Source organism: Marmota monax, unplaced genomic scaffold, assembly GCF_021218885.2.
Source record: "Marmota monax isolate L192 unplaced genomic scaffold, Marmota_monax_Labrador192_F-V1.1 WCK01_AAM20220418_F8-fsc00038, whole genome shotgun sequence".
Lineage (NCBI taxonomy): Eukaryota > Metazoa > Chordata > Mammalia > Rodentia > Sciuridae > Marmota > Marmota monax.
Genome location: NW_026692498.1, coordinates 1,980,641 through 1,998,230, shown reverse-complemented (window position 1 = coordinate 1,998,230; position 17,590 = coordinate 1,980,641). Strand labels below are relative to the sequence as shown.

Below are 17,590 nucleotides of genomic sequence, written 5' to 3'. Positions count from 1 at the left end.
TTGGATTTATAGCAGTTATTCCTTATTTGATGATAATTTGGGTCCTGTATATCTTAATTTACTCTTTCAGGATTTTATGTGTTTCCATATTCACTGTATCTATGGACATAATCCATTCTGTCATGATACTATGACCCCTAGCAGTTTCTTTGTTAATATTCTTAACTTTTAGGAAATATAATATTACACATGATCTTTGGCATTTAATTGTTGCCTAAGATTTTCTCCATCTTACATGGATCCATACCTAACTTAATAGTCAGGAACTACAAGGAGGGTTTCTGCTATGGCCTGCAAGCCTATATTCAATTCTCTTATGTTCTAATTTTTAGAAATGTAAAATTAAGCAAAAATGGATGAAAGATGTCCTGTAAATTGTAAGAAATGTAATCTAACAAAGCTCATTTACTTAATAATTTGGCTCAAAATATTTCCAAAGTCCTATACAATGAAGTAAGTATTGAAGAAGAGATTAAAATTAAATCAAACACTTTTAAAACTGTTGTTATAAATATTGATAATGAGCTTTCTGCTCTCAGAATTTGAACAAAGGTTTAACCTCCACGTTAACTATAAGTAGGTCTGTGTTACTATAGCCAAATATCATACTTCCCAATAAAATTGGGAAAAACTCAGAAATCATCTGTTGGATATATGACATACTACTAATAATAGCTTGAGCCTTAGAGCATTCAGGATATTCAGAAAGGCAGAACCAATCTCATGGACCTGTATCTCTAGCTGATGAAATTAATTGGCTTTCCAACCTTGAAACATTCTACATGGTATGTTACTGAAATGCTATGTTCTTATTATATCATGATAATAGTTGTCTTACTCTCAGAACAAGGATCTAGGAACTCAAAGTAATTATCCCTTATTTGCATTAAAAAATTAAATATGGGAAAGATGTAAAGACTGATTCATGGACCAAATTGACATCATAGCCAATGAATAGAAAACTTTCAGTGGTCATTCTGCTGGTTAAGACTCCTGAGAGACACGTGCGCTCTAGTCAGCTCTGCCAGATTTCACACACCACTGGAAATGGGGTGACCTGTTGCCACCACCTAGCCATACAGACTCCCAGAGATAAGTGTGGCTTCCCAGGATGCAAATGAACATGTTGACTGCAAGACACCATGAAGCAAACCTCCACTCACACAAATCTTTTCCTTGCATTTGATTTACACCCTTAAATAAACAAACAGAGCCATTTTTTAAAAAGTAGAGCTCCAGCTCCTGTGTGAAATGGACCTCCCAGTTGTTCCATGCTTTCAAAAAGTAATTCTAATTTTCTCTTCTTTCTTCACTAATTACTTCAGATAGCTTTACAGATGGCTTATCCCCTCCTTCACAGGATGAATTACCCTGGTGAGGTGCTGGTCACCTTGTGAAACTGGAGAGACTCTGGGAATAGCACTGAAAATCACTGAGACACTGCAGAAAGCCCTGAGTAAAACAGAGAGTCTAGTAATTGCCATGAGTTTCAGGAGGGCTTGGGTGAGGTCACAGCTCTTTGAAAACCTGGGGAATATCTTGAAACACACTGAGATTGTGGGAATGTACAAAAGGCTGATGGAAAGCATAGTAAAGGGAATGAAATACTAAAAAACTGTGGGCAGGCCCTGAAAATGAATGTGAAAATAGAGAGGACCAGGAATCGTATTGAGACTCTGGGCTATGACCCACATGACACTGAATAAACCAGAGTCCATGAGCCTCCTTAATGACTGCAAAAATTCTGATGTAAAGAAAACAAAAGGAGACAGAAGCAAGGTACAGAGGCAAAGTGGCAGAACAGCAGGATGGCAGAGTGGCTGAAAGGCAGCAAAGGCCCCTTGTCAAGCTGGAAGCTTTATATCAATAGGCCACATTAGATCACTGGCATCAGTGTTACATTACTGTTCATTGTGTCATTAGGCAGTTACAGAGTTAGCAACATTATGCAGCTTATTTCTCAGTTACATACTTTAGTTGTAATGTGCAAGGTTAGGAGTTTCATGTAGCTCTCAAGAAAGTCCATAGTTTAAAGTTACTGTGATGTGGACAGGTTCAGGCTCAGTTTAGCTTGGTGAAACACTGTGGTTGTCTAATAAGAGAATTCCTTTATTCCCAGGAGCTGAGCACCTAAGATCAAGGTCAAGACTGATTAAGACTCTAGCACAGAGCCTCCTCATGCAGGGCATGGCCACAGCAGCTAGGCCTTGCACATGTATTAGTTACAATATGATTGACTGGTGGAAAACAGCAGAATAGTTCTAGTGTGGAAAACAGGTGACTGTGACCCACTGAGAGTTTGCTCACCAGAGGAATGCTGTCCTGTACATCTCCACAGCCAGAATCCATACACTCTGAATTCCAGTACTGTCACAAGAAAAGCTCTGAACCACAATTAGAAAAAAAGTAAAGGCCCTGAATGGCAAAAGACACTTCTGAAGGCCTTTGAATCTCACATATTCATGAAAAGCATCTGAAGACACCTGAAATATTATGGACAGTCCTGAAATTCTGAACACAGAACTTCAATTTCACATTGAAATTCTGGACATTGTCCTGAGAACTACAGATACAATATGGAAGGCATTGAGACTTACTAAAGAACATAGGAAAGCCATGAGCTTCCTAGCTGATCTTGAAAATGACTGAAACACGAGGAAATCCTGGAAAAGAACCACAGCACCACATTGACCCTTGTGGAGGCCCTGAACTCCTGTAAAACTATTTATTGAAGACTTTATCCTCACAGAAGCTCTCTGGAAAGACTGAGATCCAATCATAACTAAGATCTCAGTGAAAATACAAGAGAACACCCTGAGCCCATGAAAGACTTTGAGCAAAACACTGAGTGAGACTGAGACCCTGCAGCAAGTACTGAGCTTACATCAAGAAACATGGGGTAGGGCTGGGGATGTGGCTCAAGCAGTAGCACCCTTGCCTGGCTTGTACATGATGCTGGGTTTGATCCTCAGCACCACATAAAAATAAAAATAAAGATGTTGTATCCACCAAAAAAAGTAAAAAAAAAAAAAAAAATATTAAAAAATTCTCTCTCAAAAAAGAAAGAAAGAAAGAAACATGGGTTAGCCCAGAGTTCTATTGAGATGGAGGAAAACCCTAAGGACCACTATGAAAATGAGAATATATCTCTGTTACAGTGAAGAGCAAACCTCTATTCCTTATTGAGACCCTGTGGAAGGCCATTATATTCCCAGAATACTGTGGAAGAATCAGAGCATGAGTAGAAATTATACAGAGTTCTTGAAAACACTGAAATAGTAGGGTAAAACATGGGCTTCACTATGAATCTCAGGAAAAACATGACACACAATAAAACTCTGAGAAATATGCAGAGCACCACTGTGATGCTGAAAATATCACTTGGTTCAAAGAAACCTTGGACAGGGTCCTGGGATTCATTGAGAAACCCTGATAATCAGGGTAACCTGGGAAGACTACAGCTTCACTGATTGCCTGGGGAGCAAGTCAAGAATAAGACAATGCAGAAGGCCCTGGGCACAATTGTTACGTAGGGAATGTCCTGTGACACAGTAATGTTCTGGTCTGAACCTGAGCAACACTGTGGCTCTGGGAATGGCAATGAACTCCACTGACAAGCTGGAAAAGTGCTGAGATTTACTGAATCAAGGGAAAAACTCTAAAACCAGTGTGTTTTGGGGAGCTATATAACCATGGTAAGACTCTAGGAATAGCACTGACCATGACTGAGACACTGCAAAAGACCTTGGAAAAGCTGAGAGCCTGGTAATTGCCATGAGTTCCAGAGAGACCCTGGGCAAGGCCTTGTTAATTTTGATGAACTGGGGAACATCCAAGCCACACTGAGATGTGGGGAATGTCCAAGAACACAACTGAATGCAGGCAGAAAAGAAGCAAAACACTGAGACTCTGGAGGAACAAGCCAAGCATGACTATGAAATAAGAAGACCATGAAATGCTCTGAGGATTTGGGCAAGGACCTCTAACTCACTGAATCTTTACCAGAGTCCATTAGACTACTTAGTGAGCTGCAAAAGCCCTGAAGTCCTCTGATACACTGGGAAATCACTGAGCACCAATTGAAAACCAATGAGGGACCTGAGTGCCAAGAAACACCTTTGAAGGCCTTTGAGTCACACAAATTCATGGAAAGTGTATGAAAACCCCAGAAATTATATGGACAGCCATGATTCACATGGAAATCCAGGAAATTGGAAAACTAAAGACACAGAATGGAAGGCACTGAAGCCTTCTAAGGAACACAGGAATCCAGGAGTTTCATTATTCATCTAGAAAAGCACTGAGACACAAGCAGACGTTAGGAAACATCCACAAACCAACGTACACACAGGTAGAGGCCATGATCTCCACTAACAAATTATTAAAGGGCTTTAGCCTCACAAAGTGCGTGGGGAAAATCTGAGACCCAATCATACCTGAGATCTCAAAAAGGACCATAGAAAATTCTCTGATCCCCTGTATGTCATTGGGGAGACTACTGAGCCAGACTGAGACCTTGGAGAAAGCCACAAGCTCGCACCAAGACAAATGGGCTACCCTGAGTGCCTACAATGAGAGGGAGAGGCCATGAGCACCACTATGACACTGAGATTATCTCCATGTTACACTAACACACTGAGCACGGCTCCCAATGACACACTAGGGAAGGCCATTACTTCCCCAGAATATGGTGTATTATCTGAGCATCACTAGATATTGGGAGGAGTTTTATATTCACTGAAATAGTACTGTAGGTCTGAGGCCTCACTACACTATTTGGGAAGACCCTGACAAACAATCAAAACTGAGAAAGATGGCAAGCACCACCATTATGCTGGAAATGGTACTTAGCTCCACAGAGATCCTTGGCAAGGCCCATCATGGATTCACTGAGAAAACTTGAGTGACCCTGGACATAGTGTTGACCTTTCAGAAGGTCCAGTGCCTAACTTCAAGGCTGGAAGAAACACTGAGCACCAGTAAGACTCTGAGAATTACATGGAACCTCACAAACAACGTGTAATAAACCCTGAAATTAAAAAATACTTTGAGGTTGGATTTGAAACACATTAATTCCCTGTGAATCACGCTGATCTGCACTGAAAGCCTAGGAAGAAAATGAGGGTCTAAGATTCTTGGGAAGGTTGTGCGCACACCTGTCAAACTAAGAAAGGAGCCTTCACCTTCCTAGGAATCTAAAGATTATTTTCAACCCCATTGAGACAACAGTGAATGAAATTAACAAATCTGTGACTCTTGTTGAAACTTTGAGCCTCTTCTAAGCACTGGGTAATATTACAAGCATATGAAGACCATATGGATTTTTTTTAAATAGGATTAAAATTCTTGGGAAGTTCTTGAGCCCTCCTGAGACTCTAGGATACACCTTAAAGCACACTGACACTAGGAAAGATGATGAAACCCAGTGATACCCTGAATGTCATTAAGAATCTCTTAATGACAATGATCATCAGTGTAACCAGAGAAGATTGTAGCTTCACTGAGTGCTGGAAAGGCAATGATACCATAAAGATATTGTAGAAGGCCCTGGGAATCATGGAATGCCCTGAGAATTAATAGACTCTGGGCTGATTCTGTGCAACACTTTGATCCTTGGAATGCCAAAGAACTCTACTTAGAACCTGGAAAATGTGCCAGTATTACTGAGACCCTGGCAAAAACTCTATACCTAGTGTGTCTTTTGGGAACTATCTAAGCCCTGGTGAGACTCTGGGAAAAGCACTGAACATGAGTGAGACTCTGCCAAAGGCACTGAGAATAACAGAAAACCTGGTAATGGCCATGAGTTCTACTAGGGTCTGGGCAAGGTCTTTGGCTCTTTGAAAACCTGGGAACATCCTGAAGCACACTGAGATGGTGGGAATGTACAAGAGCTCAATGGAACAAACAAATGGAGTGAAAAAGAACACTAAAAATCTGTGGGAACAACCTGAGCATGACTGTAAGACTGGAGGAGACTAGAAACGGAGCCATGGCCCACATGCACTGAATGCACACCAGAGTCCATGACCCAGCTTAGTGAGATGCAAAAGACCTGAATACCAGTGATACACTGGGAAAAGCCTCAATACCACTTAGAAACCAGTGAGGCCCAGAATGCCAAGAGACACTTTTGAAGGCCTTTGAATCACACAAACCCATGAAAATCATCTGAACACACCTGGAATGTTAAGTACAGTCTTGAGTCACACTGTAACCCTGGAAAACACTGTGGAAGGCATTGAGGCCCACTAAGGAACAAGGAAAAGCCATGAGCTTCATTGAAAATTGGGGAAAGTACCCAGACAGATGGAAACTGAGGGAAAGATTCAAAACACCACATTGACTTTGGTGGAGGCACTGAAACCCATTCTAAATCTATATACTGAAGTCCTTTTGCATCACAGATGCTGTGGGGTAAATCTGAGTCCAAATTATATCTAAAATTTCAAAAAATGACCCTACAAAATTCTGTCACCTCTGTAAGTCATTGGGAAAAACACTGAGCCAGACTGTAAACTTGGAGAAAGCCACAAGTTTGTACCAAGAAACATGCACTATCTTGAATGCCTACAAAAGAAAGAGGAAGCCCTGAGCACCACTATGACACTGAGAGTATCTCCATGTTACATTAACACATTGGACAAGGCTCTATTCCCAATGAGTCACTAGGGAAAGACATTATTTTTCTAGAACACTGTGGAAGTATCTGAGCACCACTGGATGTTGTGCCCAATTTCATACTAACTGAAATAGTTCCATAGGCCTGAAGCCTCACTACAATATTTAGGCAGCCCCTGACACACAAACACACTGAGAAAGATGGCAAACACCAATGTGATGTTGGAAATAGCAATTACCTCCACAGAGACCCTGTGATAGTCCCTGGGATAAGAGAAGCCAAGTCATTCAAGGATGATACCAGTCCTACAAATGTGTCCCCCATGATGCTCAATGCCACAGACACCCCTGTGATGTGCATGAGAAAAAATTTGTGGGACTGGAAGCCATGGAAAATTATGATGAGGTCTATGACTGAATGGGCTCCATTTTTTGGGGCCTCCAGAAGCCTATGGTTCAAATGCTTATAGGGAACAAACCTATGGACTTTATGGTGAATGCTAGGGCTCACCATTTGGTTGTGACCCAACCTGTGGGCCCAATTTCAAAGAAAGAAACCACAATTGTGGGGGCCCCAGGAAACAAAACAGATTATCCTTTCCTGTTACCACAGCATTGAAATTGAGGGTCACAAAGTAGTCCAAAAATTTCTATACATACCAGATTCCCCAGTTCAATTGATAGGTTGAGACTTGGTAGGAAAGCTCTAAGCCCAGATAACTGTTAATGCAAAAGGCCAGTCACTGGTATCATTGAGAAAACCCGAAGCAAATATTTTAACCCTCACAATCCCTGGGAAGAGGAGTGGCACCTCTTCAGCCTAGTAGAAACATCACAAAAGGAACCAGACATTCCTTTCCAACTACAAGAAGTATAGACTTCTTGTATAAAGTATAGAGGCCAACCCACCTGGACTAGCCCAAAACTTTCTCCCAGTGGTGATGAAATTTAAACTTGAAGCCATACTGGAAACCTAAGACAACATCATATTTCTTATACAGCAAAATTTGGAATTCAAAAACATTTGGACACACTTTTACAATATGGAATTCTCAGAACTCAACAATCACCATGAAATACACCTCTTTTGCCTGTCCAGAACCGGAAACTGATGATTATTGGCTAGTCCAACATTTACATGCAGTAAATCAAGCCACAGTCACCCTACATCCTGTGATCCCCAATCCACATAATCTCCTAAGTCTGCCCCCAGCTGAGGTGGGCTATTTCACATGTCTGGACCTTAAAGATGCCCTCTTCTGCAGGCAACTTGTACCCCAGAGTCAGCCACCCTTTGCCTTCCAGTGAGAAGACTCCAATGGGAACAAAGGCCAAATGGCCTGGAATAGGTTACCACAAGGTTTCAAAAAGTCACCAACCATCATTGGGATAGTGCTGGCCTCTGACTTAAAAGCCTTTCCTGCAAAACAATGTGGATGCACATTGTTCCAATATGTAGATGATCTGTTCCTGTCTGGAGCAACCAGAGAAGACGGCATAAAAAGAACACAGCTGCTACTCACTCTCCTATGTAAGGCTGGTTACAAAGTTTCACAAAAGAAAGCCCAGATCTATCAAGAAAAGCCAAGTTCCTTGGTTTGTGTATTACTCGGGGACAGCGGCAACTGGGCTACAAGAGAAAACAGGTGACCTGCTCAATTCCAGTCCCTTCAACCTGCTGTCAAATCAGAGATCTTTGGTGCCACTTAATTCTGCTGTGTATGGATCTCCAACTTTTCAGTTATGGCAAAACCCCACTGTGAAGGCCCAAAAATGAAAGAACAGGATCTTCTGTTTGGGGGGGCCAACAAAACAAAAGGACTTTGAGGACACTAAAGAAGCACTCACCAATGCACCTGGACTAGGACTCCCTGACCTCACAAAGCCTTTCTTCCTGTAGGTCCGTGAATGGTATGGAATAGCTGTGGGGGTCCTGACTCAAATGCTGGGAACATGGCACATCCAGTGGAACTATCTATCTAAACAGCTGGACTCTGTATGTAGCCCAAGGCTGGCCACCTTCCTTATGGGCCCTTTCAGTCATGGCCCTTCTGGTGTTGGAAGCTAATAACCTGGCTATGAAACAAGAATTAGGTGCCCATGTTCTTCATTAATTTTGACATTATTAGATTACAAAGGATAATGTTGGCTGAATAATGAAAGAATGGTCAGCTACCCTTGGGTGGGAAAGTAAACCTTTTTCTTAAGATGGCAGCTGTTGCTTAAGATGGTCATCCAGATGCTAAGCTAGGACCTTCCACTGGGTAAGAGAGTCTTTATGTAGTAAAGTTGAATATATCTAAATTAAAAAAAAGAAAAAGAGAATATAATTGATAAAAATGTCTATATAAATGAAGGGTAAACTTTAAAATGTTTGTGTGCAATTAAATTGGTTATACATAAGTAACACTATCAGTTAAATCTACTCAAGGTTTTTCCCTAAAGTCATATATTAATGTACTGATATAAACCAAAGTTTAATACATATGTTGAAATGACAAGGATTTTTTTCAAATATTAATTCACTCTTAACATTGAATCTGTTAACTTTTACTATCTAGAGCAATTACTGTTAAAAATCGGGGTTTATATTGTTATTTTAGAGTATTGTACTAAATTACAGAGTCTATATTTTTCTTTAAAAGCTAAACCAGATTACTATGTAAACATCAATGAAATTATGGCACTGTTACACTTCTTTGTATATTAAATGTGTTCATATATTTCAGACATAGAAGTCTTTAAAGTAAAACTTTATTTTTTTATTTTTTATATGTTTATTTTATTTATATGTGGTGCTGAGGATTGAACCCAGGGCCTCCCTTGCACATGCTAGGTGAGCACTCTACTGCTGAGCCACAACCCCACTCTGAAAGAAAAAGTTTTGAAAGAACATTTTATCAAGCTAGTGGTCTCCAAACTAAAGTTGTCTCTAATGATAATTTTAGACTTATAAGGATAACAAATTTTATTGGGGATTTATTTATATCAAGGAATGTTCTGTAACCAAATCTAAACCTTATGTTACTTGTTACACTGGGATAAAAATGTAAATGTATTTCTAAAAGATAATAAGGGACTGACCTACTTAAAGATTAATCTTGTAAAACATAAAAATTTTTTGCCACTTTTTCCACAAAAAGAAAGTTAAACCTTTCTTAGCCTTTCTTTAATTCTTGTTTCAGATAATGTCATATTGTGTTAACTAACACAATCAGTTAGGCCAGACTCATCTCACTTCAAATTTTATTCAAAAGATTGATAATTTATTTTAAAGATTACTGTAGTCTCAAACATAGGATATAATGTATAACTCAGCTAAGGTTTAAGATTATGTATAAACACAATATTTTTTTCTACTCTTGTTAATTTCATTTTAAATTTTTCTTGTAAACTTTAACTACTTACAAAAGTGCCTTACAAAAGTACAACTTCAAATATAACAAACTAAATTAATTTGAAATATAAGGCCATCATCTACAGACAGATACTATATAATGCTAACTTCCAATACTAATAGAGACCCCAATTAAATAAAAGGGGTAAAGATGACTGTGAAGTTATAAATATTAAAGTTAAAGCCCAGTACTCGTACTTTAAGACTGGGTTGCTGGATATTTAAGATCAAGGCTTAAAGATTAAGGTTAAAAAGATGGGGTGGGGGCAAGAAACACAATATTTAGCTCTTGCCCTCTGAGTCAGCTTGAACCCAGGAAACAAGGGAAATTCTCTAAGAGCTTTGCAACTCTGGGTCACATGACCCCCCAATCAGGTGGATTACTGGGATCTTTAAATAAATCCAATCAGTACACTTACTGCCATTGAAAAAGAGAGATATCCCTGATGTTTCCAAGGGAAGCCACATGGTCAGTGAGACCTTGACTTATCCTGATGGATGGCATTAGCAGAGCTAAACAGCTGCTCATTAGTTCCCCAACAGAGACCCCAAGAGAACTCAGCTGACTCCTAATGATAGATAAGAACAAGTTCACTTTGACCAGCTTGATCTTGAATATCTAACAAATACTCTTAAAATGAAAACAGAGGTCATTCCAATAAAAAGATATTTTACAAAAATCAGGTGGCATTAAGTAGCTTAAATAAATGTTGTGTTTACATTCTTGATATCTGTGACCAGGTTAAAGATTTACATCCCCAAATTTAGCTTTGTCCTCTCTGTCCTTTTAGGCCTTATTATGAGGACAACTTCTCAACTCTGACACCACCTGGTGAGAGATTATTGATTTCTATCATCTTCATGATATTCATTGACATGTTCCAGATGATGAAACATTTATCTTGTATTAATCTCATAACAGTACTCATGTCTTTATGTTTCTTTCACAGACACACCCATGTTTTGAAAAGTCTCATGACTAAACACTCAAGGTCACTCCAGGTGAACTGGGAGGCAAGAAATAACCACACAGAGGCAGAGAAATATCTTTTTCTTGAGAAATACCTTTTTTCTTTGGGTTCTGTGATGGCTCCTGCAACCTTGGCATCTGTGCAAAGAGAGAGAGGAGCACAGGTTGAACCCTTTCATTGGGAAGAAGCCATTCAAATGAGGCAAATGGTAGGATTACAAGGGAACAGGTGAGTGTAGCTCAACTGCTTCCACATGGGCAGTTAACTTAAGTTTGCTCATGTGAATTTCCAGGGACACCAAAAAAAAAAAAAAAAAAAAACACAGACACACACTGTACCTTTAATCAAACTTCAGGATGGTTTCTTTGTTCTCTGCCTCAGGCTCCTCAAATGGGAGAGCAAGAGAAAGTCGCAAGGGGCAGGTGAGAGACTGTAAGCATATTTGGATGTGGAATCTTATTGAGTGACCCTTATTCTTAGAAATTCCATCCAAAAATGGTCAGAAGTGGCAGGGTTACAAAGGACAGGTGAGTGTAATTTGACCCAAAGGGCCATGAGGTGAGAGACCTACATCTAAAGACATGCCCTCAAACTTCCAGGACCAGGGCAATGTCCAGGTCACTACAATATTTAGTGCCTGTCAAAGCCTCTCCCCTCCAGGATGGGAGGCATAAATCATTCAGAGTGGCTTCCCACACTCACCCCCTCTGGGTACCACCTACCCCTAGGGCTACTCCCAGAGCCATACCTTATTATCCAACCATGGGAAAAGATGGAGTCATGGCACTTCTGCTCCAGACTATATTGATATTTCAGACCCCCATGGTGCATCAGGACTAAAGGTGCCTTAATTTGGAGTGGCTACCCACAAATTCCCCTTGATTAATATTTAAAGGCAATTGGGGTATTACATGATTTAGTCACCAAGAAAATATGGTTAAGCTTCCAGTGTAGGGAATAGTATGTAAATCTTAGTAGTAATATGTAAATCCCAGTGTAGGGAGTAGTATGTAAATTTTACCATATTTTTGTGGATAATAGGTCCAATCAAAGAACTTATATAATACCAATGAATTTTCAACAAAGTTTGCAAACTCTATTGCTCAAAACCAATGTACCACTTTAGTTTGGAGAACATCAATGTTCTCCCAAGTCTCACAACTATCCAGCAAAAAAAAAAAAAGAGTAATTTGTAAATTTCAGCAGGTTCTTTGAATCAATCTAATTTAGTCTCTAATGAGAATTGTCAAATTTGGGATCTAAGTCAGCAGTTAAATATATTTCATGTTTAATCAAGAATGTGAATTTATTTTCTAAAATTAATACTTGCCTTAAACAATGAGAATCATTAGGCAATAAAGACCTTCTTGAAAGGAAATACACGTAACATTTTAATAGGTCTTTAGTGTGTCAAAATATGGACAATATCTTAGCACACATCAGTAGATTCAAGAAAATAGCCTGAAATACTCTTGAATTAATCAATTAAATTTTTATAATTAGTCCAGTACATATAAATCTCTTTTTCAATTGTTTTAACTTTCTATATCATCTCTCTACATAATGCTATACAGATTTTTCTTTTTAGGAAAATACTCTAATCATTAAAATCCAGAATACAAACACCTTGTTTTACCCAAAGATGATTCATTTCTTTCTCTTAGGACCTCCAATATGTGCTTCCTCTCTGTGAAAGTATCTTCTTTTCCTTTTAGAATTCTTCCTGGTTTTTTTTTTTTTTCTGGGACAATATTTGAAAACTGTAGAATCTAACAACTTATTATATCTTGATAAGAAGAAACATCTCAAATGAAAATATAGTTAAAGCCATTGGATATTTCTGTAGACAGAATTAATTATATTTGTTATTACCTTATAAAGTTTGTACAACAATTTGGGAGAGATTACTTGATGGTTGTATTATCTCTTAAAAGCAAATTTATAGTAAAATACATTTATCTCAAATACCTGTAATTAAAAGGCAGAGCATCAGAGAAATGCATGTATAAGTAATATATAAATTATGTGTTTTCTGTTGAAGAAAAACAATTACATAAATACATATTAATTAAACAATTAGATATATATGCTAATTATTTTATGAATTAACAACTACAGGTTGTCCAAATTCCTAGAAAAATATGTATTAAGAATAAGGGCATTACTTATAATAGTATTAACTTTATGCAACCACGTGGTTCTTATGATATCTGGATCCATTTTAATTTTTCTTGGATTAGTAGTGATTGTTTTAAATTTGTGACATACATAATAAGATTCTTCTGTATACATTGACTTATGTCTTGTAATTTTATACTCAGGAATGAGAATGAGGATTATTTGATTATCATAGGGACATTGCCGGCTTTTGTTCCTGTGACAAGCAAATGTCTCCTCAAAACCTTCAAAATTAAAAGCAAAATATAAAGAAGCTTATGTATGTCTTATAATTGTTACATTCCAAGTTCAACATAATCTACCATTGAATCACAAAAGGAATTAGTAGAAAACATACCATTTCAATAATATAATCAACTTGCAAGATCCAAGTTATTATTTTTACTCTGACAAACACTCATCAGAAGATTTTTAATCTTTTTTCAATTTTATTGGGAAGCATTGCATTTGGCCATATTAACAAAGATTATTTAATTGGCATGGCATTTAAGCCTATCCACAAACCATAGAGCAGAAGGCTCATTTGCATTATTCAGTATATTGTCTTCTAGAGCATTTTAACTTAGTTCCAATTCTTCCATCAGAACTTAATTGACTATGAAGGATCTTGGAAGTGATTTAAATCAAATCTTAAGAAAATTCACATGTTCTAAGTTTAAAACATAGCCATAAAGACTATAATTACAGAAGCAGGAAATTATATTTAATGTAGTCACTTCAAGGATCATGAGAGCAGGAGCTTGCCTAGGTCTGGTTAATTAGCATGCACCTGTTTCAAAGCCTGAATGTTAACCTCAGCATATTATAGCTCTGAAATATTAGCAGGCAATAACTAGTGATACAATAAGACAAGTTGCATTCTTACAGACTACAGGATATACATCATCCTTTTAGTTAATTCTCACATTTAATGAGTTTTTTTAGGTCAATAATGTAAATATTTTGAAGATAGAAGTCAAACATCAAAACATCCTTTTGGGTGCCAACTCACTGAGGGGCTAGGTTATTACCAATAAACCTTCATGTGTTATGGCATCCTTGCATAATCAGCTTTGTCAATTCTGGGAGACCAGTCTAAAATATATCCACTATTTCTAGATATCTTGGGTTGACTGGCAAGACATTTGCACCAACTATCCATACTACAATTCCTATTGTAGAATGAGTAGGAGAATAATATGTTGGTGGATATCTTACATAAATAACTGGCCTGTGTAGAATAAAAACTATTTTAATAATCTTTCTGACAATTGTCCAGAAAAGTAAATATCATCTTAACTTTTAAGGACCAGCATGATTGGCTGGTTTAGGTTTCTTACATGCTGTCTTTTTCTCAAAAGATAATCCCAGAGAGTCTGTGTACCATAAGTTCAACATATAGGAATAATTGAACATTACAGTCAGTACAATTAATCTAGTTCATGGGTGGACTTTTCAGTCCACACTTCAAGGCACATTAAAGGTGGACCTGAGAAATGGGTCCATGCAAGTCTCTTCATAATTTTTACTTGCCTGATAAGCTCATGAAGCTGCATGGCTCTAAATTCTGCAGTGGTGAGATTTACCTTACAATTTCAGGCCCTACAGTCATTTTCATGATGAGAGGTTTCAACTCTCTTTTAAAATCTGATTTAATTTACTGAATCATGTTGAGTAACAATAAAACTCTCAATATTACAATTTAAGAAAAAAAATTTTTTTTAATATTTGTAAGATCTAGTATGTGCTTGTGGGGTCCTGTTTTTTTTTTCTTTTTCTTTATTTAAAAGACTGTTATAAATCATAATATCAGTAATTTAAATTATAGGGAGCCCTCAATCTCTTCTTGAGAGAAGTTTCCAAAATATTTCTATATCTAAGAATATTATCCTTTAAATAGGTATCTCTTAATTGTCTTTGAGGAAATACGATTAAGCTTACTTCCCAGTGTAGGGAGTAGTATGTAAATTTTACCATTTTTAAAATAAATAACAGGTCCAGTCAAAGAACTTATAAAACACTAATGAATTTCCAGCAAAGTTTGCAACCTTTATTGCTCAAAAGCAATGTATGACTTTAATTTGGAGAATATCAATGTTCTTCCAAATCTCACAAATATCTAGCAAAAAAAAGGGAATTTGTAAATTTCAGCAGTGTCTTTGAATCAATCAAATTTAGTCTCAAAGGATAATTGTCAAATTTGGAATCTAAGTCAGTAGTTTAATATATTTAGTGTTTAATCAAGGATGTGAATTTATTTACTAAAATTAATCCTTGCTGTAACAATACGAATCATTAGGCAATAAAACCCTTCCTTAAAGAAAATACACGTAACATTTTAGTAGGTCTTTATTCTGTCAAAATATGGACAAAATCTTAACTCACATCAGCACAGTGAAATCAAGAATATAGCCTGAAATACTCTTGAATTAGTTAAAATTTTTATAGTCAGTCCAGTACATATAAATCTCTTTTTCAATTGTTTTAACTTTCTATATCATCTGTCTACATAATGATATACAGATATTCCTTTTTAGGAAAATAGTTTTGTCATTAAAATCCAGATTAAAAAGACCTTGTTTTACCCAAAGATGATTCACTTCTTCCTCTTAGGACCTCCAATGTGTGCTTCCTCTCTGTGTAAGTATCTTCTTTTCCTTTTAGAACTCTTTCTGTTTTTTCCTTGGAACAATTCTTGAAAACCTTAGAATCTAACAAATTATTGGACCTTGATAAGAAGAAACATCTCAAATGAAAATATAGTTAAAGCCATTAGATATTTCTCTAGACAAAATTAATTATATTTGTTTATTACCTTATGGAATTTGTACAACAATTTGGGAGAGATTACTTGATGGTTGTATTATCTCTTAAAAGCAAATTTATAGTAAAATACATTTATCTCAAATACCTGTAATTAAAAGGCAGAGCATCAAAGAAATGCATGTATAAGTATTATATAAATTATATGTTTTCTGTTGAAGAAAAACAATTAGATAAATATATACTAATTAATCAACTAGACATATATGCTAATTATTAATGAATTAACAACCATAGGTTATCCAAATCGCTAGAAAAATATGTATAAAGAATAAGAGCATAACTTATATAATTGTATTAACTTTATGCAACCACGTGGTTCTTATGATATTTGGATCCATTTTAATTTTTCTTGGATTAGTAGTGCATTGTTTTATATTTCTGACGTAACATATTAAGATCCTTCTGTATACATTAACTTATGTCTTGTAATTTTATACTCAGGAATCAGAATGAGGATTCTTTGATTATCACAGGGACATTGCCGGCTTTTGTCCCTGTGACAAGCAAATGCCTCCTCAAAACCTTCAAAATTAAAAGCAAAATATAAAGAAGCATATGTATGTCTTATAATTGTTACATTATCTCTGCAATTTTTCTTAATAATACAGCTATAAAGAGAAAAATGTAAGTTACCTTAGAAATTTTGAAAAAGTCTCAGGGATGGAATGTAGAAGCCTGTGGAATTAAATTTTGCCAGAAAAAGATCTTTCATTAGTATTTTAGGTAGATATTCTTAAAAATGCAGTCTCTGCACAGCTCCTGGTAGCAGGGATGAAACAGGAAGTACAGGTTAGTGGCTGGAAAGTGGGACCAGAAGTCCTGTCTGAGTGACAGTGAAAGGACCAATGGGAAGCCGAGAAAATACAGGAGGCAGGACCCGGAAACCAGCTTGGGCCTTCCAGGCTTCCTGTTGTTACCATGGTGATGGAAACAGCGGGGACCAGCTGTTCCTTGTCTGGGGCAAAGGCTCCCTGAGCTTCCCTAGCCACTTGCATTCCATTTGATTTGCTTGTATTTTCTGCAGCTGGGGAGGGTCCTAGGGTGGGAGGCAGCTTGCCTTGTCTCTGCTCCCTGTGCCTGCTGCAGCTGGTGTTCTTCTGTCTTTTGTATCTTCCCTTGCAGCACGTGGGACTTTAAAATGTGTGTTTTAACAGCAGATGCCAGTGTCACTATCAGATCTTAAGGCAGTCTGCATTTGGCACCTAGTTCAGGTTGTTTAAGGGTTAAAAGCACTGCTGGTGGTGGGTCTAGTTATGGACCCCATTATAGAACAGTGGCTAAAGTCTTCTGATTCTGATGTGGTAGGACAAGAATGTATCAAAGAGGTTCAGTATAAACTGAGTATTCACACACAAAAACGAAATTTCACATCTCTACAGGTAAAGAATCCTTGTATCAAGTCTCATCACAAATCCCTTCTTTTTTTTCTCACTCTCCAAGCACAGACTTCTAGTACATAACCAACCTCCCCACCCCCCCCAAAAAACTTTACCTAATATTTTACAATATAAAGAATTATAAAAACAATTTTTAAAAGTCCACAGAGGCACTTTTTTCATGGGAGAGGACTGAACTTACAACATATCCCATTAGTCATCTTAATAATTCTTTACATTTA

General features: G+C 37.3%; 1 long non-coding RNA gene across 3 annotated transcripts in view; it reads right to left on the bottom strand.

The window, feature by feature from the left end:
* The window catches only part of LOC124092917 (uncharacterized), an 88,456-nt gene extending 71,138 nt beyond the window's left edge, over window positions 1–17,318 (bottom strand). The window contains exons 1-4 of one of the 3 annotated variants that reach the window (XR_009226832.1): window positions 16,606–17,318; window positions 15,962–16,057; window positions 11,328–15,874; window positions 11,084–11,126 (exon numbers count right to left, since the gene is read on the bottom strand). This is a non-coding gene — a long non-coding RNA (uncharacterized LOC124092917). Of the gene's footprint in view, window positions 1–11,083; window positions 11,127–11,327; window positions 16,058–16,605 lie in introns of all 3 variants that reach the window. The other 2 variants (XR_009226833.1, XR_009226831.1) reach the window with 2 other exon arrangements.
* Window positions 17,319–17,590: the final 272 nt, after the last annotated feature.